At 39.1% G+C, this 23,772-nt stretch overlaps 1 protein-coding gene across 3 annotated transcripts in view; it reads left to right on the top strand.

Moving 5' to 3' along the window:
* Nucleotides 1-23,772, top strand: part of GRAP2 (GRB2 related adaptor protein 2) — a 110,673-nt gene that overhangs the window by 54,189 nt on the left and 32,712 nt on the right. The window contains exon 1 of one of the 3 annotated variants that reach the window (XM_057425362.1): nucleotides 14,626-14,775. The exons of the other annotated variants lie outside the window; for them this stretch is intronic. The gene's annotated coding sequence lies outside the window, so the exon portion shown is untranslated. Of the gene's footprint in view, nucleotides 1-14,625; nucleotides 14,776-23,772 lie in introns of those variants that run through there. 3 annotated transcript variants of the gene reach the window in all.

Genomic DNA, 23,772 nt, shown 5'->3' with positions numbered 1-23,772 from the left:
CTATTAGGACCATGCCTTCTTAGTTCTCAGCTATGAGTCACCAAGATCTTTGTTGAAATGGGTCATGAAAACTTAGTATACAGCATACTTCTCTGAGTTTCTATTATACCAATATCCATAAAAGCTGCTGACCTTGCAACTAGCTACGGACAAGATATAAACCCCAAAATCCTTATTACTTGGAGTGGTTATTATCCTAAAGTACATTTAAAAGAACAGGAGGTTAATTTTAGTGTCTTAATCATATTACATTATACATAACTAAAAGCTCTTCCCTGCACTTTCTATAGAATATATGGTATTTCTCTCAGATCTCCCATGGTGGGTGTTTAGATACGATCATGAAGGGACGATATAGCTAACTATTTAATAGCTTGTTTATCTGTCTGCTATGTGGTACTCCTGCAGCAGTCTTATTTCTTTGTTTGAAGCTTTTTACATGCATGCATTTATAGGGCACTTGGGAATGTGAGGATATAAAGCAGCAAATAAATGTTTGGAAAGGATATGTTATACTAAATCAGCAAAGGGTAAAGAGCTCCAAAAAGGAGAAGGGAAGAAAACTGGCTCCACCTTAGAAAACTAATATGAGAGCTGCTGAGTAAAAAAGGAACAGTCATCCAGCTGGGATTTATTAAGTGGAAAGCTTTTTTTAAAAAAAGCTGTGGAAGACCAGAAATCAAAGATCGCTGTATATTTACTGGCTTTTTTGAAGCATCTGTTCCCTAATATCAGGGTATCTCACAAAGACTAATCAACTGATCTTCAGAATGTCCTTATGAGTTTGAGATGTGTTAGCCTCGTTTTACCATTGGAGGAATAAAGAGATTATTTGTCCAAGACTACACAGGAAATCTGTGACAGAAATAATAATGTAAGCCTGTATCTAGTGGTGTGACTCAGCCACAAAACTATCCAATCTTTTATCAGGGTAAGAAAGCAGTAAGGGAGGACTGCTGGTATAATTCATGGCAAAAGGAGAGAAGCTGATGAGAGACACCCCCTACCTAAACAGATGGAGAGGGCTATATCATTTCTGGTTATGGTGGAGAAAATCTACCTTTATTCTTGGAATTTAGTTGAAGGCATATAGGATACTGTATTTCCAGCTAACCCTTGCTGGGCATCTCAGGTGGTGGGTCAGCTGAAAAGCCAGGAAACTTACAGTAAAATCTGAGGCTGTCTTTTGAGCTTTGTCCACATGTGGTCATCTTATGAAAAGTTAGAAGACTTGTTTGCCAGTGAAGATGGGATCACCTACATTACAGAAAGTTAAAGCCTTTTAAATTGATAAAATACAGATACAGCTGACATATAAAAGGAAAAAATGTTGTCTTTATTGCTCATGGGGAGTTTAAACTGGAATGTCTAATATTTAAAAACAAAGAACAACAAAAATAATGTTATTTAAATAAAGTTTTCACACTTTGTGTTTTCCTTCAGCTTTTAAACATACATTGTTAAGATTGTATAACTAAATGCATTCTCTCTTTTAAAACTTTACTCATTGGGATGGTTGCTGGGTGAGCTGACCACAGTTTTTTTTGCCTAGCTCCTAAGGGGACAGTTATCATGCACTGTTATCTGAGCACATTTCATTATCTCTGTTACTGCCACTGAGAATGACTTTATAACCACATTCAATCTGGTTAAGTGAGATTTTTATGCTAGGTCTTGCACATTCATATTGTAACTGCTACAGAATATTGAAGAAAGCTAATGCAACTTTTATTAGCTATATTAACTTAAGCGTAATGGAGGGTTCTCAGGCCTCCACCCAAATTTTCAAGGTACATCTACCAATTGCATCATCTCCTTCTAACAGATCTGAGAGCTTGGAAAAGTTAAGACTACCATCATTATGCTTACTTTTTGTGTACAAAAGACTGTCTTGTGGTTTACAACCAGTCAGGCAGCTCATTCACTCACTCCCCCCCTTCTTGCTCATTCACTCCCCCCCCCCCTACTCCCAGAGGGACAGAGAGGAGAACTGGAAAGAATGCAACTCCCACGGGTTGAGATAAGAACAGTCCAGTAACTAAGGTGTAACACAAATCACTACTGCTACCACCAATAATAATGACAAGGGAAATAACAAGGGAAGAGAATACAACACCTCACCACCTGCCGACTGGTAACTCGCCCCCCCAGCCTGACCAAGCACTGACCGGTATCTCATCCAACCCCACAGTGCGGTAGCCCTTCCAGGTAAACTCTCAGTTACATCCTGGGCATGACGTGCTGTGGTATGGAATACCTCTTTGGCTAGCCTGGGTCAGGTGTCCTGTTTCTGCTTCCTCCCGGATTCCCCTCCTCCCTGGCAGAGCATGAGGCTCAGAAAAGTTCCTGGCCAGACCAAACATTTCAGCGTTATCAGCTCTGTTCCCAAGCCAAAAGTCAAAAACACAGTGCTGCACCAGCTACTAAGAAGGGGAAAAAATGACTGCTACTGCTGAACCCAGGACAGACTGCAACTAAACTGTACAATCTTTAGGGCTCCACTGATCAAAAAGGTTTAAATTCACTGCCTTCTAGAACTTCTCACTAAATAGAATAAAATTACCCTTACCCAGCTCATTTTCTACAGACACAGTTGATCAAAGCTAGCTACAGGTAACTTGTGCATTTATTTGGTCTACTTCTTATTTGCACTGTGGTTTTCCGCATAGTCCTGGCAATGTAGGATGTTCTTAGAGTGGAGGCGAATGCAGAGCAATTTACATATGCTTTCAAGTACCTCATCATTGCCAGAACTGTGTAAACGGGTATGATTTTGTACTACACATAAATGCATCCAATTGTTGGCAGTTGTTGAAGTGGACAATATCACAGCTTCCTTTCTCCTGTTTTCCCTAGCATGGTTTCCTGCCCACTTTTCCCTAGAGCTTCAACCATGAGATTAAGGGAGCACTGGAAAAAAACAGTTCATGCTTCTAAAAGTTACTAGGGTCTCCACTGGGTTTACATAATAGAAATTCCTCCGCTGGAGTACATAGCTGGACCTGAGAGGAAGGAATGGATGATTCCCTTTGGAAATCTGAATATAACTGGATTATTGCACATAGTTGTAGGAATCATAATGGAAAGACAAAAAAAAAAAAAGAAGAAAAAAACCAACCCAAAACAAAACCAAACCCCCAAATCTTCCTTTGCTGTGTTATGAAGAGTTTAGATTAGGTGTATCTTTCAGTATCTATTTGCTTTGAAAAGAAAAATTAAAAGGCTACGAGTAAGGGACACATTTTCTTTAAGACATTGTGTAGCACACACTGGAGGCACCTTGACTTTTCAGTTTTTTAGTTTCGGTATGATTATTAATTTTCCCCACTTAACTATAAACAGAATTTAGTGTAGGGGAGAAAATCACATAAAAGATTCTGGTGATTCCTATGCAAGTCTGTTTTGAGCTTTATATTGCAATATGGAATTACTGAAATGCTGTTAGGAATTTCTTTTATATTAGGATGATTTAATCTCACATACAAAATTCATTTCTGAAGTTTCTTCTGTTAGGCGCTACATGGTGTTCCAAATATTTTAGAAACAGATCAGATGAAACTATTTGTTTAAAAATGTTTAAGTTTCCTGGAAGGGAGAGAAGGCTACGGCTCCTGTCTGGTGAGGAGAAAGCAAGCCTGGGAGGCAGAAAGCAGAAAAGCCGCAGATTATAGTGCCTGGCTCTGCTGAAACATTAAACTCTACTCCCATGGTGATTGGATATCACAGTGCATATGGTATGGAACCATTAAAATGTTAAAGCCCTGTTTGAAGACCTCACAACGCCTAAACACGGCATGGCTGCCAACTGTTGTTTAGAACAGTACAGCTGACATAAACATGGAGCTGCCTCCTGCTATCCTGCACCTGGATTCGCTACACAGATAAATTTTAGATGTTATTGCAGAGGAAGGCCTAGCAAGGATTTCATATACTTTTTCTTCACAATAGCTGCAGCAAGTAGACCATACATCCCCAACAATAAAAACAGATGTAATCTTCTGTCTATTTGAAATTACTTTGTCACATCACACAAGATTTGTTGTCACCCTGTCCAAAAATCGCAGCACTTCTTTTTTTCTCTTGGTGAAACTAGACAGCATTATGTCTGTTATGTTATACTGACTCCATCTACAATGCAAAAGTGTTTAGAACTGATAGGTCAGGATGAAAGGTGCAACAACAGACTAAATGCTGTACACAGTGACTTTGGTTGGTTTGGACGGTATGCCAACTTGAATAGCCATGTCCTGTAACTTTGTATTCAGTATCTGGCATTTAAGTCTTAGAAAAACAAGCCAGAAATTCTGAGAAGATTTTTTTCTACTATTAAGCACTGGCTTCTCTGGTGAAGTTTCCTACTGTGACTTCAGTTCAAATGAGATTTACAGAATTTTTTTCTGAATGCTGTAACAAAATTAACGCCTAGCAATATCAATTATTCACACATTTCCCCTCCTTTCATTTTATAGTGTAAATGTTATGTAGAATTATTTACTCATGTTTTTTAGACCTCTGTAATATCTGATATATATAAAAGCTGTACAAAAATAACTGAAAAAGTACTACCAGTGGGCAATTTCTCTGTTTTGTGGCACAGAGCCATAATGATTTAGTTAATGGTAGAACACAGTCATCTTATTCCCATGTTATTTCACAGTGAATATCATCTGACATTTTATTCTGAATGTAGTGATCCACCTGGAAAGTGGAGGACTTTTCTCTGAGTCTTGCCTAAACCGAAAGCATTAATTTCTCCTTTTACCTATATATCCTATATAGTTTATATGAATAATGGTAGTCTCTAAACTATGCAAGACATCTGTAGCTAGGATGAAGTATAAAGCAAGCTGTGTTACAAATCTACCGTAACCACTCTATTGATCTCTACCCACCTTTTTAGAGTACTTAATCTACAGTTTCTATAGCATGCCTGTTCTCCTAGTACTGACCTCTGTACTTTTCAGTCCCAATGTTATTACACAGTTTGAACAAGAGTGTATTAAACTGATTGTTATTCCCTTACTGATGTTCTCTTCCTAGTTCTGCATAGACACCTTGGTCTTGACCCAAAGCAATTCTTTGTTTTCCTCATTGTGGAATCCCAATGTACTTTCTGTCAAGCTATTTTAAGACTAACCATCAATAGACCCTGCTGTTCCAGTTTTGAATTAAATCTTTTGGTCAAACCAAGTTGTACCAAACAGTGACTAAGCCAACACACAAACAGGTTGAGCCAGAGAAATGTCTGCTAGATTTAAACACCCACAATGTAACCCTTTTTGTGACTACACCAGAGAGTACTAATACAGCAAATTACTTTATCGCTTCCATTTTCCCCTTTTTCCAAAACTACTGACCTATAGTTTTTACTTTACGTGGTATCGTTTAAACCACGACACATTGTATGGATTTTTAACATTTATTTTTGACAAATCGCATTTTTTTAGCATGGAAAGCATTTTCATTTTTAATCAACTAAAGTTTTTAGTGCATATATTCTTAAAATTTAAGTTTCAGCTGTTTAGGTTGTAGTTTGTCTGAACCAGGAAATTCTGGTAGGAGCTAAGAGAAATACAGTGCTGGTGAACAGCCGTTGATGTGTAATCCTCTTAGAGGACAGAATAATATGGGCAATACAAAATCTAGTTATGTTTTAATTATCTTGATGCTTGTTTGTAATATTTCTACTTCTTATGCTGTCAAGAACTATAGGAAAGGGAAGATAAGGCAAATTTTTAACTGGTTTTGGCATGCTGAGCAGACACATTAACATATGCTACAGAATGCCTCAAGAGACAGGTTGCAGACACTGAAAGACCTCTGGCTTCCTCTTCTCTTAGAATTATAAACCTAAAAAATCGTATTAAGATCCCTTTCTGTGTGTGTTACTTTTTCATTCCTTGTTTCTATTGCTGTTAAGGTTTTGGAGCACTGAATCTGACAAGGCCCTTAGTCTCTCTGTAATATCACATGAATGAATTCTGGTCTGGGGTGTCCTAAACAGACTGACCTGATGGGCAAATTAACTGTAGTTGCAGTTGGTAGTTCAGGTGATTACTTCTGGTCATTGATGGGTACAGGGCATTCAAATTGCATCTCAGAGGGCCTTTGAAGTTGAGGTATTTTCCTTCTCAAATGGGAATAAAACTTTATGCTATCAAAACTCAGGTGAAGGGCCATATCTAGCTGAGACAGTGACAAACCTCTCAGAACTGAGTGACCAAATGTTAGTTGGTTTTCCTGACTTGTTCTGAAACCACATTAAACCACATACTACTTTCAAGTTAAACACGGATGAGGTGGAAGCACATGCCACCTTTTACTGAAAGAGGAAAAGAAAAAGAGCATTGAAATGCAAATTCTCATGGCTTAGTTAAAGTTCTCCTTGGTTTCATCTCATAGTCCCCAGATTTTTGTGCAATCATTAAACAGTCTTGAGTTTATCTCATCTATCAGTATAAAATCAAGCAAAATCATTATGCACAGCTGTACTACAGAAGCATCAGAATGTGATCATTTCACTGCAGAGAACAGATGCTTGCTGTTGGCACCTCAGAGCCAGCAAGAGCTGCATGAAGCTCGTATCAGCAGGAATTCACTTTCACATACATCACCTGGGGACATGAATGTGCAATGTGACAGACCCATCAGTACCAATAATTTATCTAATTTACTACGGCAAGGTGGATACTTGGTTTTCTCTGAAAGTCAACAGGTCAGTGGCTTCATCAAGCAGCTCATGCTGTTCCCAGTAGTGCTACGTTCTTACTAATAATTTAATCTTGTATTTGAAGTTCAGTTCCTAGCAGTTTACCTCCTCTTTCTCATTTTCTCTCACTTCTACTTAAAAATATAATGGCCCATTTCTGCAAAATTAACTGCAATTTCATGGATCACTACAGCAGGAACAAGTTTTATCCGTAATCCATCTATTTGTTCCCCAGAATGCAAACTGACTTGATGAACAGTTCTGTGTCCTATGTAAATAATCCCAGTTCTAATTGAGAGTGCTGTATTTTCAGTGAAGAAGGGGGAGGGAAAAGAAGATTGTTTCTCTGCCTTTGACTTTCTGATAATTGTTTCAGGATACTTCATTTAAATTTATTTTTCAATTAAAATTATGGTGCTCTGCTTGTGCTTCCTTCTTTCTTTTCCTCATAAAAAGTACTATACAGAATCTGGATTCTCATATAACATGCCAGGTTACTGCCTAAAATACACGATTCCTCTATCTAGTGGATACCAGCTATCATACGGGCAAAAGCAGAACATGACTCTTGTTTTTCCATCAGTGTGTCACTAATGTGCAAAAAGAAATGCTCCACAATAGGATGAGCAACTGGAAGTTCATTTTCTTTGGCCCCTTCTATGTTCAGATTCTCTTCAGGGATTACCAGCAGGTGGAATAATTTATATGAACTGGATGTTTGTAGTGTGGATACATTTCCAGCATAGAATCATAGAATAGTTAGGGCTGAAAAGGACCTTAAGATCATCTAGTTCTAACCCCTGCCATGGGCAGGAACACCTCCCACTAAACCATGTCACCCAAAGCTCGATTCAACCTGGCCTTGAACACTGCCAGGGATGGAGCACTCACAGCTTCCCTGGGCAACCCATTCCAGTGCCTCACCACCCTCACAGTAAAGAACTTCTTCCTTATATCCAATCTAAACTTTCCCTGTTTAAGTTTAAACCCATTACCCCTTGTCCTATCACTACAGTCCCTAATGAATAGTCCCTCCCCAGCATCCTTGTAGCCCCCCTTCAGATACGGGAAGGCTGCTATGAGGTCTCCACACAGCCTTCTCTTCTCCAGGCTGAACAGCCCCAACTTTCTCAGCCTATCTTCATACAATTTCATTTCTTTGCACTATAAAGATGTTAGATTGTAATAATCAAGAATTTCTTGCAGGTTTAGAGCTAAAAACAATGTCTGGAGATTATGCTGAGAATCAAGGTAACAGCTTTTATATGCTGTTACAACCTCCCTAAACTACAAAGTTTCTCAAACAATTTGATTAATTATGAAATAAAAAAAAGTTACTTAAATGCCATTGGTAAAGATGTGATAAACACTGAGTCTTGTCTTTAACTATAAACTTTATTGGACTACCTACTTGAAGCCATTAAGTTAGCATAACTCAACCTCTCCAGAAGGAATAAACTTGCATTATCTAAATTATCACATAGTAGTTTTAGACAAAAAGAAGGAAGTCTTCTTCCATACTGTGCATTAAGTAAATTGTGGCATTTATTGCCATAGAGTGTAGTGAAGGGCAAAAGCATAAACAGACAAATGTACAGAAAACAAGTGGCTCTTAAATATAATTGCTCAAATATAATCTCTAGCTCAACAAGTCCCTAGGTTGTTGCAGCAAACAGTTCCTGGAAGGAATGTAAAGATGAGGCTCACTTTGGTTTTTTACAACCATTTCCTATAAACAGATATTACTGTTACCCTCCACTAGAGGACACTGGGCCAGGTGAACATTTTGCCTTAGTTGCAGGGCTCTGAAGTGCATTTTATGGCATCTTCAGTATGATTTCTTGGAAAATCAAAATCCAAAACCAACTTGTTTCTACCAGTGGCATCTGTCAGAACTGCAGGATGAGCAAAGCTGCTGGCTGAAACTGCTTCAGCACTTGCTTCCTAACTGATAAACGCCTGAGGTGCTGCTTAGAAACTTAATTTGTCTGGACTATCATTGCACCAAGCAGCTACCTTAATTACCCTATTCTCATATTAGTACTCATATAACTAGGAAGTTGTACACATAGATTCTAACTGCCTTCTCTGGTGCAATTCCCTTCATTAATCTAGGATAATATAGTATATGAGTGGTGTTCCCCAGGGCTCAATATTGAGGCCAGTCTATTTAATATATTAGTGATCTAGATGAGGGGATCAAGTGCACCCTCAGTAAGCTTGCAGATAACTCTCAGGTGGGTGGGAGTGTTGATCTGCTTGAGAGAAAGAAGGCTCCACAGAGTGATCTGGACAAGCTAGATCAATGGCAAATGCCAACTGTATGAGGTTCAACAAGGACAAGTGCTGGGTCCTGCATTTGCTCCATGCAATGCCACAGTCTTGGGGAAGAGTGGCTGGAAAGCTGCCTGGCAACAAAAGACCTGGGCTTGTTGGTCAAAAGGCAGATGAATATGTGCCCAGATGGGCAAGATGGCAAACAACATCCTAGCTTCTATCAGAAGTGTGGCCAGCAGGACTAAGGAAGTGATTGCCCGCCTGTACTCAACACTGGTGAGGCAGCACCTTGAATACTGTGTTCAGTTTGGGCCCCTCACTGTAGGAAAGACACTGAGGTGCCAGAGTATGTCCAAAGAAGGAGCAGTGAAGCTGACAAAGGGCCTAGAGCACAAGTCTTATGAGGGGCAACTCAGGGAACTGGGGTTATTTAGCCCAGAGAAAAGGAGGCAGAGGGGAGGCCTTACAACTACTAGCAAGGAGGTTGTAGCACGGTGGGTGTTTGTCTCTTCTCCCAAGTAGTAAGCAGTAGAACAAAAGGAAATGGCCTCAAGTTGCATGAAGTGGGGTTTAAATTGGGTATTAGAAAAAAACTTCTACACTGAAAAAGCTATCAAGCATTGGAACAGACTGCTCAGGAAAGTGGTTAATTTGCCATCCCTGGAGGTATTTAAAAGATGTGTAGATGTGCCACTCTAGAGACATGGTTTAGTGGTGGATTTGGCAGTGCTAGGTTAATGGTTGGACTTGATGATCTTAAACACTGTTTCCAACCCAAATGATTCTGCGATATCATACACTTAAAATTCTGGAGAGAGAAACAAAGACAGAAATAATTTAATTTTCTATTTTTCATCTGTGTAAGACAGCCAACATTGGGATTCCATGGTAGCAAAATTAATGAACAGGAAGATAGAAGAGACTGCTTTCTGCAATAACTTTTTGGTCCCATTCAGCTGTCCTTAACCAAAAATACAGCAACCATGAAAGACCCAAAGGAAAAATGCAGAGAATAAGAGTAGCCTCTCTTTTTAGCAGGACTACAGTTTGACACCAAACTAGAAGGAAAGTTGCATGCTTCTACTCAGTAATAGCTGCCACAATAGTTAAGTGCTTTGACACTTACACATTGAAAACACCATATTTAGGTGTTTCACAATGCAGAGTCTACCAAGAACACATAGAGCACTAGCAAGTAAAAGAAAAAATGGATAATTTTTTTTCCAGTAAGATTGTTTAAACATAACCTAACACTTTCAACTATTAAACCACAGTTTCAGCTGACTTATGGTGCTGCTGTGATCACACCTATAATGAGATCCAAATGAAAATGTCAGATCCAGTGAAAGTTACGTTACAAGAAAAGGCCAGTATCTGCAGCTAGGGAGAAGGGAAGGAAATGTCTCATGTCAATCTACTGCAACCCTTGTGTTTACACGTTTGTTGAAGGGCTCTAAACAATAGAACAGAGGTGAAACAAGCACAGAGATGAAGGAATTAAGAGCTTCCATTTGTCTGTGAATTCCTCTGCTAAACTGTAACAACAGTGTTCCTAGACTGATCTCCTTGGGTATGTCACCTTTCACAACTGGTATACTCAATACAAGGTGCATTTTAGTCAATGCAGTAATAGCATAAAAAGGGAATGCAGCCTCCAAGTGATTTAGATTATGCTTGTGAATTGTTATTTCACAGCTCAATGAGATGTTCCTGTTCTCCTCCTTTTATTAGTTAGCATCAGGCTGGGTAGATTTCTGTGCAATTCTGAGCTGAGTCATCAGAGAAAGGTCCGCCTTCATCATGTATCAATTTGATTTCAGGCCCTGACAAACACCCAGCCTCAAGAAAGGAGACAATCTATAATACGCTTTATGAGAACAAAAGGTAAAAATATTAAAATTCATAAAATGTGTTTGTTTTCCATCTGAGCCCCCTCCCCACAGACCCACTTATGCCAGCTACTACAGTACAGATACAGGGATATTTTCTTTTAATGCAAGGACAGGCATGAATTTCAAGCAAAAGATCAAAATGGTACCTTTTAAATTTTTTAAAGAATAGAGCTAATTAACCTTTTTATCAAACTACATACATCTTCAAATGACTTAGATGAGAAATATATTGGTTTAATTAAGATTTCACAGGGAGAGACAGTTGCAAACACTTGGAACTGAGAAAAAGTGGAATCTTTATGAGGAGGATGCTTTATGTTTTACAACTCTCTGTGTCTGTTTGTTGTTTGCACTTCAAATGGAGTCCATTTTTATCTGTCTCTCTCCTGCTGAGAGAAGCCAATTTTATAATGTGTTTCAATGAACCTATTAAAAACTACAATCATGAGATTCCTCTTTTGCCTTTGTATGTTTCTCTCTCCCTCTCTCACAGAGCTGCACTGTGACATCAGTTTATAGCAGCATACATTGATTTGCTTTGTTTTACAAGGCTATTAGATAATCCTTCTGCAATCATAACTTGCTTTAACACAAAACTTACTGTATGTTTTCCTTTCCTGGGTCCCCCCTCACTTTGATTTTTGTAGGTCTAGGATTTTGATGGGTAGGCCATGCTTTGATTTGATTCTATGATTCTTTATTCTGTTTGTTTAGTTTTAGTAAATGGTGAAAAGTTCAGGAGTAAAAGCTTGAAGTTCTATATGAATAGAAAAGAAAGAACAACATGAACAATACCAGCATATACTTCCCTCTCACGGGGGGAGCTCAGGAATATTTCAGAGGTGAAAAACGAATATACTACAATGACACAGCATTACAAGTATTTTGGGGTCAATACTACACAGGACTTCACCATCAACAAATCATATATATATATATATATATATATATATATATTCAGTTGCAGTTATTTATCCAATACCTCAAGACATTAAAATAGTAGGATGTGCTAGACATAAAATATGTCAAAATAGTTGAATCGTAACTAAAACAAGTTAGTAGCCTAAAAGATCCTCATCTGACAAGGGGAGGGAAAAAAAACAAAACCAAACCCAAACTGAAATATAAAATTATGTTCGCATTTAAATAATATTCAAATTAAGCCACTGAGACTAAAACGGCCTGAAGCCTCAATATAGTCATGCATTAATTTCCTTTTGCTTTTGTTTGTCAGTTAATGTCAGACAAATCATGTCATATAAATGAATACCGTTTAGGTCTTGGTTTTAGTTGACAAGACATCAACATTTAATTCTTGCATTCTTTGTTTCTGTTCTTGAGCCAGTTCTTTGTGATTAGTGCTACAATGCTGCATATATAACTGACTTTCAGTTTGTTTACAAGATTGACACCTCTAATGCAAAACAAAAAACACTTTTAGCTTAATAGAGTATTTTATCTTAGGCCAAATGGAGAGTTGTGTTTTGCCCAAAATATTCTTCTTTATTTTAAGGTGGCTTTACCTTTTTCTGTCTCAAAGTAATTTTGAGATGAAGACCTTGTTTAAGCTGAAAAATCAGAACATTTCATGTTCAAAGCACTTAGACCATTAAAATTGGCAAAAGACTAATCTAATAGAAATTCACAAAACAGCTGTATCCTTTTCTGTAACTTTTTGGACAAAAGATATTATTAAAAACACATCTTTCAATATTAGATATTTCACTATTAACAATAAAATTTTTCCTGTTTCTATTTGTAATACCTGTGCTCTTTTGAGGGACACAGAACCCAAATAATCTGTGTGCTGTTCAAAGTCATCAATAATTAGGATTTGAAACTTTTTTCAGCTGCTTTTGAGCTGCAGGTTGAAAAAATAATGTACCATTTCGCCAAGATCTGAACCATACTCAAGGAAAGGGAATCCCATCCAGATCCTCAAACAAGGAAGAAAACTGTCTTCAAGAAATCAGGATATGTGGACCTCACTGACTCAAGAACTCAAGTCATTTATGAATCTGTTTCAGCCACAGCAAATGGTCCTTTCCTGGCTTGCAGTCCAGCTGACAGAATTTAGGTTATGTTTCTAGGCTATGATTTTAACTGGTCTTAGAGTGATGGCTGCAGGTAGAAATTTCACTTGATGTAAATTCCTTTACTTTTCTCTGGAATGCCTGGTGCTAATGGCTGAAACTCAGTACCAGGCAGCCCATGGGCCAGGGCTAGCTGTGTTTCCTAAGGGGATCTCCTGCTCTCCAGTAGGAACCGGTTTTCCAATTGCCCATGTCCCTTCTCCCCCAGTGGCCCTGCTCTAATCTGGCAACCCTTAGGCAGGAGGAAAAACTAGAGCTCTGAGGGCAGGGATAAGGTGGGAGGAAAACAGCTTTTCAGGAGGCCAGGCCCCAGCAGCAACAAGATGGGCATAGGGCAGGGTAACTCTTGCCCCAGTGTAATTAGTGTGTGGAGTTAATGAACAATAGGGTTGGCATACGTGAGGACACGGGAGGACTCGCGCCGCAAAGACCTCGGCATCCTATTTCCTCAGGGAGCCTCAACAGCAGTGACTGCGGGGTAACCTCTGCCAATCACCTGCAAGCATCCACCCCCTTTCTCTCCTCATCCAATCAGAGTGCTTCCAACCAACGCTTCCTTCCCCCATAGGGTGCTTCTGTTCAGAGGGGCTGTCAATCACTCCTCAAACACCACCTCTCCCTGGCTTCCCGCCCCTGCTGCGAGGGACGGGAGACCCCTGCCGTTTTCGGTGAGGGTGTTAGGAGGAGGCGCTAGCAGGGGTGTGAGGGAGTGGTTAGTGTGGTAACCCCGCAGTGTCTTTTCAGCCTTTCTTCACTCGAGGAGAAAGCCATAATTACAGTTTTATTTTTGTTTTGATGGTATTTATGTGATCCATTAATATTTTGCCATCTGAAAGAGCTGTAACACCACTGTTGATCAGACAAATCATTATTGCTTTTGGTGGTAGTCCATAGTCAGTCTGTCCAAGGCCACTGGCTTCCCGTGGTGAACCCGTGCTAGTGACTAAACTGATGCAGTAACTGAATAGGCAAATGTGCCTTTTTTGTGTTCTTGTAAGAATTAGATTTTCATACCTCCTTTCTCACATCTTGAAGACAGAACCTGAGGTGACACTAATCACAGAATCTGATGTAATCTTGGAATCTTTCTTGTATCCACTCCCCCTTGGCCACAGGCACAAGGTGGTCTTTGTATTTGCTTGTCTTACCTTATAGAGATACAAGCACATCTTTGCGTGGGTGCACTGTATGTATACACCCATGGACTCCGTCGCATCAAACAGGATGTGCAGCAATAGAGGTGCCCCACAAGTTTAAATGTAAGTAGCTTATGACCACACCTGTCACCCTCTATTAGAGAAGGCGGCACATTTTAGGAGACCTTCAATGGCTTCCTCCTGGAGATCACTACTTGTGTCCAAAGGGACCAGTGCTTTCCAGAGGGATATTTTAAATGAGTGTTGAGCAAGTTATGGGGTGCCCCAGCACATGACATGCAGCTGGAGCAGCAAACTGCTGTGGTATGCAGAGAAACTGCTCTAGAGCAACTGTAACCCTTGCAGTAGTGGAGTAAAACCATGCTAAGCAGAGTCCCACACCCAACTTGGTAAGCTGCTGTGCCTCTGAGTTCCTGCGTGGTTTGTGGTTTTCACCCTGCTGACTTGATTACCAGCATTTCATGAGGGAGAGATGAAGATGCCTTGAAGACTTGTGTGTCCCACATGACTGCAGACTTAAGCCCTTGCTAAGCTCTTGCGCTGAAGACAGGCGAGTGGGTTATCTTGTTATGAGACTCATGACATTCCCCACTGCTTTGTCTCAACACAGATCCTGAAACAGCAGAGTGCAACTACCTGCCTCAAAGGTACAGATCTGCTTGGCTGCTTGCTTCTTTCATTATGAAGTTTTAAGGGTAGATGCATTGGCTAAATTAACATCACATTTTCTGCAGAGTTAAGCAAGTAAGAGCTTAGCTGCAAGGCTCAAGATTTCATGTGTTTTCCTTTATGATGCAGGTGCATCAAGTTTTAATCCTTGTCAGTGGGAGTACCAGGACTGTGCTCAGAAGGCGGGTATTTATTGGAACAGAGGAAAGAAAAATAATAAAAGGGTGGTTTGGTTGTTTGTTTTTTTGTTTTTTTTTTTCAGTCAGAAGCACAAACAAAGAAATATCCAGATTTCCCAGCAACTTTAAGGGTGCTCTGACTGTTGTGTCTCTGAGACACCCAGTGTGATCATTCCAGCTGAGGCAAGATGCCTAGAAAGAAAAATGCTTCTGGCAACTGTATATCTGGCATTGTTAGCCCTCCTTTTGATGTCTCCAGTGGAAAGTGGTGGGGTCAAGAGGGGTCAGGCATGAATGTAATTTCTCCTCAATTGCTTTTTAATGCTCTTATAAAGCTTTTTAATGCATTGTAAGCATAATACGCGGTAGTGTTACGGGGTGTTTCTTTAGAATGGAGTGCTATAGAGCTGAATTTCTTGTATGTTTGCATGCATAGAGAAAGTTCGTAATGCCTGACTTGTCTTGTAGTTAACCTGTAAGCAAGGTCTCCAAAACATGATTTAGTAGCACCCTATCAGCACAAAATTTTCTTAGAAAAAATTATAATCTAAATTCTCCTCAGCAGCAGGAGAAGCTGTCACATTTATATTTGTCTGGAGAAAAAACGTTTTATATTGACTGAGTTTTTAGTAAACAAGGCGTGGCAGGAAGAGTTGGCTTGCACCCCAGTTATGTTTTGGCATGGAAGATTGTAGCTGATGCACCTAGAAATGCAGTCTTACAATTGTAAGTAGAAGGAAGGAGAGGCCCATACTTTAGCCTCTGCTCCCAGGTTTCTGAATATGACATAAGCCCTGGCGATGATGTGGTGGTGAAATGAGTTGTGGAAAAGTTACGGAGAAAACATGTTCCCTTAGTAGTGGCTCAGTGAAAAAAAATGCTGGTGGTGTCCCAGTGAAGCAATTCCCCTTACTTTCCTATCTAGTGATACTTACTCCTGTTTCTTTCTTGCACCCAAACTTGACAGTCCCACAGATAAGAGATTAAACACAAAATAGCACTGTGTGTCATTCCCATTTTTATCAAGAAAGCAGAATAACCTGGAGATGGATTGGTAGACAGTGTGAAATGTGTACATATAAACTCAGATTGGTTTTGTTGTCTGAATTCTGAATTTTTCATCTTTACCACTCCCCTTTGCACACGTCCTGAAATTAAGATTGAGAGATCTGCCTGAGAACACAAAATGGTTCTTTCACAAGATATAATTTTGTACAGCTCCCAGAGAACAAAGGCTTTTCTGCTCAAGTTAGCTGGGTGTCCTGATCTCTTACACCTTCTTACATTAGTTTGCAGAAGTTAGTGTGTCTTCAAGCTTGTCTGGTATTTATAAGTTACAGCCATTACACTAATAAAAGACATCACTTTTCGAACTTTGTCATCTTCTACCTATTTGCAGTTTTTTTGTTCCCACACTTATCTTCTACACTTGCAACCATATACCAGTGCCCTCTGTTTTTGCAACAGCAGTGCGGATGTAATGTCCTCTGTACAATGTTATACTTTGCCCTCTCCATCAATTTGTAGCTTGACAGTAGCTCTCTGGCCACAAACACAGTATAGGAAAGTTTGGCAGGCAAGGGGTTCCTGTTAAGCCACACGTCTGGAACTACTGCTGTAGGCAGTCTCTTCTGGTTTACTTTTACTGCCCGACATAATGGAAATTATCTTCATTCCTTTCACTGTGTTTCTTCCCTTAGCAGTATTTTCACTTTAAATTCTCCTCTTAGTGGAGCTGTAAGATACATACCATAACATACTCACTGGCAAGTTCAGTATCTAATATTAGTCAGAAGGGCCTACCCACTATGGCTGAGAAAATGCCATATGTTTTACCAGCAATGAAGTATTGCTATCAACAATTGATGTGCCTGTGTCTTTGGGGCTCATTTTAGTTTCTTTAGTTTTTACAATATAATAAAAGGCCCTGTCTTCCTCTACCTGTCTTCCTTCTCTCCAGAGTCTGGTTTTGGTTTAAGAGTAACATAACTGTTCTGTCTTCTTTCAGTTCCTCAAATTGCTATACAAAATATAATGATTATCACACACTTGATCTGAAGCTCAGGGCTGGCTGCAAGCCATATTCCAGTCAGTGCAAATGGTATCCATAAATCCCTTGATACCTTTCAAAAATCTTTATTTTGCAGCTCCCTTGAAGGAGTCAGTCTTGTCAGCTTAGCTTTCCACCATTCTTTGTACATTTGAGCAGCTGTAAAGGAGGTACATAACCATCATGGTTAAATGACAGTAATGCTGCCTTTCCTGTATAAGCATTACATCCTAATGTCTACACACATTTTTGCCTCTTGAAGATCATTTTGCCCATTTGCCCTTAAGACAGGTGAGTATGAATTCTCTCGCTTTACAGTTAGAATCAGTCCTACATACGTGAATGTAATGACAGATGTAATAAGATGGCAGAAGCACTAAAGCCATACTAGCTTAACTAACTTGACAATCTGCAAAAATGAACAGGCCTCCTGAGAAGGCAGCTTTTTGGCTTTCAGTACCCCATTCCATTTAAATATCTGTACTTTCTAGGTGTGTCCTACATTACAGGGAGGTGAAGTGACTTGCCAGGGATACACAGCAAATTTTTAGCTGAGCTGGGCGTGGAAACTGGATTCTTGATCTTTTTTTTATCACTAGACATGGCTGCCTTGTTTCTGCATTTTATAGTGACAATTAATTTTAAACACAATTTCAAATAAGTGCTTTTTTCAAAAGACGGGAGAGACACTTGCACAAACGTGAGTTGAATTGGTAGTGATATTAGCTAGGCTAATGAGTGTATTTACTAAAGCCTTCATGCTTCAAGGCACAAACTGATTCCCGTAATACAGCCATTCTAGTGGGTTGATGCTTTACTCAAATGCATCTGATGTTTGGTCACTGCTGTCCCATGGATTTTGGACTTAACCAGCTGGTTAATCTGGGTGAAAGGAAGGGCATCTTTCCTTTCTTTGGCTTTTAGCCCAGAATGTTCTCTCAGAAGTGTAGTTACTGTAAATACTGTTTCTAGAAGGATTTGAAACAATGAGAATGAAAAAAGTGATCTTGGAAGGGTCTGAGTTCTTTCAGTGCATTAAATTTCTTTAACTGTTCTGCTGATTAGAGAACTGTGCTAAAGTATCACTTAAATAACATCTAAGACTAACCTTTGAGGAATAAGCTCGCTAAGAATGGACAAATTACCTTGGCTCTAAGATCACAGGTCAGTGCTGTGAAATATTATGGGATAAAAGAAAATTACTTGAATGCCTAAATGAACAGTGTCTGCCAATACATGATGAAATTCTTTTTTCTCTCTCTTGGAGCGCCAAGATCCATCCTTTCTCCCTCTCCCTGACTCTGTAATCTTTTTTACATATGGCTCTATCTTTTCAGAGCAGTGTACAGTACTAATTACATACGAGTATTTCCCTGAGGCACTGTATGCCTTATGTTCTCTAGACTTCCCTTTCTAGTTCCCCAATTTATTTTTATTATCATCGTGACAAATTCACCAGTAACCGTCAGAATACAAACTTTAACCCTCATCGCTCTGTCATTCCTTTCTTATTTTTAAAAACTAACTACATAAATAACATCATGTTTGCAGGTCATAGCCACTCCAAGCTACAGTTCTGGCACAGGAGAAACATTCCGTAACCCTTTAGTCTAAATTAGGATTACCTTACGATGTGGACAAGACTTCTAAAATTGTCTCTGTGCATGAATGTGCCCTGGTAATGGTTTTTCAAGCAGAAGTGTATAGCAAATAAAGATGGCATACTGGAGGCATTCTGTCTGACCGTTCGTACATGGCATTTGCTGTACCAAATCAGACTATTCCTCTGTCACATTCAGTATGCTACCCAAATAGTGGTCAAAATTATTATGATATAGCAATATATCTATTTTATACACAGACACACACATATATATAAGCATTGATTCTGAGAAAGGTGACTGAACCCTCTATCAACCAAGTGTGCAGATCTCTACATGGGGATAGAACAAACACTTTCTAACTCTGACAGGGTGGTGAATTTTTCAAGTTGTATCATCAAGTTTCAAGCTGTATTCCCATTACACTGACAGAAATAATACCACTGTTGAACCATTATGTGGCCAGGTTCTCCTTTCTTGGTAATCCTAATAGCATAACAGATCTCTGAGATTAAATCCATCAAATCAAACAAAAATTCTGATGTACTCTACTGTCAAAGAGAACTGAATCTGATCTGAAAATAGTTCATCTTGAACAGAAGGTGAATCTTAATTCATTAAAGTCATCAAGTACTTTGACATTCTTAGTAGAAAGACATGCAATATTACATTGCTGAAAATCGTATAGGCCTTGTCATAATCATGTCATTACCTTCAGCAGAGGCCATTGCAAGTGTGGCACTTACATCCTTTGCCTACTGATTTGATACATTGCTGTCTCCTGTATCCCAAGTAATTACACCTGTACTACATGCTTAAATGGTTTAATGCTATCTTCTCCTTTTCCTGTAATGAGCCCATTCAATAATCAAAGCCTTTGAATGTTTTTGTTGTCAGATTAGCTTTAAATGATGTTCAAGAAAATATTCTTCCTTTCCCACAACATCACAACAAGGCAGTTCTCAGTGAGGCTGATACCACTGCTCACAATTAAGAGTTTCATCATTCAGAGCAGCAGCTGGTTCCCTCTGCTTACAAGAGAAGTGAAGCCAAGCATCCTCGCTGAAAGATGGTCGAAGCTCTGCTGTCTACCAATGATCCTGACTTTGAAAGGGCCATTCTAGCTGTGGGCAACTCAGGTATCTTGAAAGCTCAATTTGTAGCATAAGCTGAAGGAATAAATTAAACATGGTGAGGTGGGGGGAGGGTTGTTAAGGGATAGTTTTTTTTATAAAAAGTGTCTTAGAGGTAAAGAAAGTCTTGGAAAAATCTTCATATGTTAATGCAAAGTTTTTGTGATCTTTAAGTAGAATAAAAATCTGGATTAATCAGTCCATTATCAAGGCTATTGATACAAAAGATCAAACCCAAACTGTCAAGTTTCTTAAAGAACCCATATTTAAGAAAGATTTGCCTCATAAATTAGTTAATAGGCTTACTTCTAATTTCCCAGGAAATACATTATCTGCCCTGAAATTAGTGCTGTAATTCTTAATGTACACTGTGCTTCTCATGCATAGCAAAAACCACTGAATCCTTACTTTAAATGCAAAACTCAGATCAGCTGTAAGTGCACAGACATGACAAGTAACTCCATAGTATGTACTAATTAATTAATTTTTTTTTTTACTGTTTTTCAGCACTGTTCTGATTTGCTCCCCTTGACTGTTGAGGTCACTGTGGAAAACAAAGTCAAAGCAATCACAAGATGATGTCTGTAGAAATTAATAACTCATTACAAAAAAGCAACTGCAGAATGGGTTTAGAAATCTTTTCTTAATCTCCAGAGCTTCTTGGGGTCAGCTCTTTAAGCATCCTGGGGTTTATTATTAATTAGTTCTTTTACAGAAAGTCTTCAACTCACTTTCAGGTGCTGTTTACACTGAATGCTTTGCACTGACAGAGGTTATGTCTTCATTGTGAAAAACAGGCAGTGCTTTAACATGCAAGAGGTTTACTCCAAGTATATTCCTCAGTGTGGAATCTCAGGAAGGAGAAAGCACAGGTGACTCTATGGCAGTGTAGCTACCTGTGGTCAGTACAAGACACCTGCCTGGAAGGCACCTCAAACAAACAGCTACATCAAGGTAATAATCCACTGGGAATTTACTATGCAGTAGCTGCCTTAATTAAAAAAAAAAAACAAACAAAAAAACAAACAAAAAAAAAACACAAACCAACAAAGAGCAAACAAACAACAACAACAAAAAAAAAAAAAACACAAAAAAACAAACAGGAAAAAAACCCACAAGAAACCTAAACACATCAGTTCTTGAGGGGCTGGCAAACTCACAGCAGAAGAAAACCCAGGCATCAGCAAGTTCTCATTCTAAAGAGAAAGTTCTCATTCTAAAGAGAAAGGTAAATGAAGAGTGGGAAGTAGAAAGAAGGAAAGGTGAATGGCTTGTTTGAATAAGGAACTCTCACAGAGGTTTTGTACCAGGGCATTTGTTTCAGAACAGTTCTTTGGGTAGCCATTGGTACTCCACAAGAAGAGTGGGTTTTTTTCTGGCTCAATTTCTATCTCTTTGGTAGTGCCTCAAGGTTTCCCACACCTGCTTTTACCTGTGTTATTACTGTCTCACTGTAATAAATCATCAGGGGTACCACTCACAACTGAAGGATTACTTTCCTCTCCATAGCTACCCGAAGAGCTTTTACCATGCTTTGTATACCATAACTAACAGAGACACTAGGAATGGTAGCACACTTGTAGCCACTGCTTTGAGCGCTCTAAGCAGTATATAATTTCTTCGGTAATTTAGAAGAGACATCTAAGGAAACAGGTGATGGGATAGGTGTATCAGAGAGAATCAAGTCTTATTATCCGAGTCAATGCTGAATGATATGCCCTAGCACACTTCTTGCACATGAGAACCACAACTGTAGGTTGATTGCTTGTGGTCATCAATTATCCTTCAGCTAATTGCATAAGTCTAAAGGCATTTGCCCTGATAGCCCAGGCAGATTACATTTTGCCTTCTGAACATCTGACATATTGATTTTAATTGGGCAGTTGTTGCTTCTGCTCCTAACCTGCTGTGCACTGCTGAAAAGCACTGGAGGATGGATTTCATTGTTAGGTGAAGGGAGAGATACACAGTCAGGAAAAGCAGCAGCCAAACTGGAGGTAGTCTCTAGGGTAAAGGTGGGGTCAAAGGACACAGTCATCATATTTTAACATCCAGGTTTACCAGCTCACCCAACCCATACCAGAGGTGTCCAGAGAAGTGTTTTTCTCAGTGAGACAGTGGCAAAAAGAGTTCATAATAGGGCTTCTTAATTAAAGTGCTGCATAGTTTTAGAAAGGGGAGCCATAGGACTGGCTGTAATCCTTTATTTGGGAGAAACACAGGGAGAAACTACAGCAGTGTGTGGCCCCTGCCAAGCACTGCTACATGAAGGCTATCAGGATACCAGATACACAGAGTGAGTTTGAATTTAATCCATGATTTGTCAAATACATTGGGAATCCCATGGGTTAAAGAGTGGTTATTTTCTTAATGAGTTACTGTACTTTTGAACAGTTTTCTGTTTGGTATACTTAGTTTTACTTTTTTGTTGTCATTGTTTGTTTGTCTGTTTGAAATGGGTTTTAGCTTTTGAGCAGGATGTTCTTTTGAAATGTAGTTCTTCTGTTCAGTCTAAACAATCCTAGCATGACATTTCTAAGGGGGTGGTTTTGAATGCATCAACTTCTGCTATGCAATCTCAATATGCCTAATTGACTTGAGCTTTGAAAGGGCTGAACACATTTCTCTTGACCTGCAGAGATGATCAAAATCCTACTACTTTCAGACAGAGCAGCAAATTAAACAGTATCCCAAAATTCAGTGAATGCTTTGGGGATATTTTATTTTAGGAAGACTATCACTTTATTAAATACAACTATTTTTGTAAAACAAAACTAAAAAAGCAAGACTCATCTTCAAGACAAAAGGGACAGTCTACTGTAGTTAGATATAGCAAGATATGCAGTAGTAATGAAACTGAACACTGCAGTTCCTTAGCTCTGATAGCAAGTAAAAAAGATGTGAGTAGAAGAAACTGATGGAGAATGGAATAGAAAATGGAAGTGCAGTGAGCATCATAGGGTTATTTTTTTTTCATATGTAAGCAGAATTGCAGCTTTGAGGGGTTTTTTAGATGCATTTAGTTTGGATAAAATTAATCCTACTGATCATGGAAGAAAAATACACTAATCCCTGTTTTGAAGGGTTAAATCTTGTCACAGTGCACGGGCCTTGTTTAAGTCTTTTGACAAGTTATTCTTGCCACTGGCAGGTTTCTCTCTGCAGAGCCCTTGCCACATTCATGATGCATCTTGAAGGATGAGCGCTGCATGGTTTCAACACTTTGCAGCTCTCAGAATCTTCTTCTGCAGACTTCCTAAGGTACGTAGAAGAGAAGCACCTTCCTGCAGGCTGTATTAGGTACTTCACATACAGTGTTTTCCAAAATGCTTAGCCATGGGTTTTGGTGTTTTTTTTTTTCCACTCTGGAATTTTCTCTTACTTTCCTCTTTTGCCTTATTTTATGAATTTTATCTACGAATAATCCTTTTTTAAAGTTACATAATGAGAGTATTAAGCACGCAGAAGTCAGCAGATGATTGTAATGCTAGCCTCATTTTAGTGTGTGTTTTGATAATATGCAGCCATATAATTGGCGTGTAGCACTGAAGTCAATATCTTATGAATGTATATTGAAAGGAAATCTGAAATCATTTAATGCAGATCTTCTACCTAAATGATTTTTCATATCTCTTTGATCTAGACATGCACATAATTTATATCATTGCCTGAATGAGGCTGGCATTCCATTAGAGTAGTCACTGTAGAAAAATCAGGTTACATCCTCATCTTGTATCATTTCAGTTAACCCTGCCATGAGCAAGGACTTGAAGTGGATGATCTCCAAAGATCCCTTTTAACCTAATTGTTGTATGATTCTGTTAACGGCTCTGACCCATTGGGTTTTGTGAAGTTGCACCATATGGGAGAATACTGTTTGCTTCAAGTAGTTTGCCTTATGAATAGGAAAGACAGTGAAAAGGTAAGGAAAACAGATGTAACAGAAACACAATAACCAATCCAACAGACTGTCAATATGATACCAGTTTACTGGGAGGGCGGTGGTGTGGTT

Source organism: Pezoporus wallicus, unplaced genomic scaffold, assembly GCF_028554395.1.
Source record: "Pezoporus wallicus isolate ANWC-B61680 ecotype Strahan unplaced genomic scaffold, APGP_CSIRO_Pwel_v1 contig_8110, whole genome shotgun sequence".
NCBI lineage: Eukaryota > Metazoa > Chordata > Aves > Psittaciformes > Psittacidae > Pezoporus > Pezoporus wallicus.
This window is presented reverse-complemented; position numbering and strand designations above follow the sequence as displayed.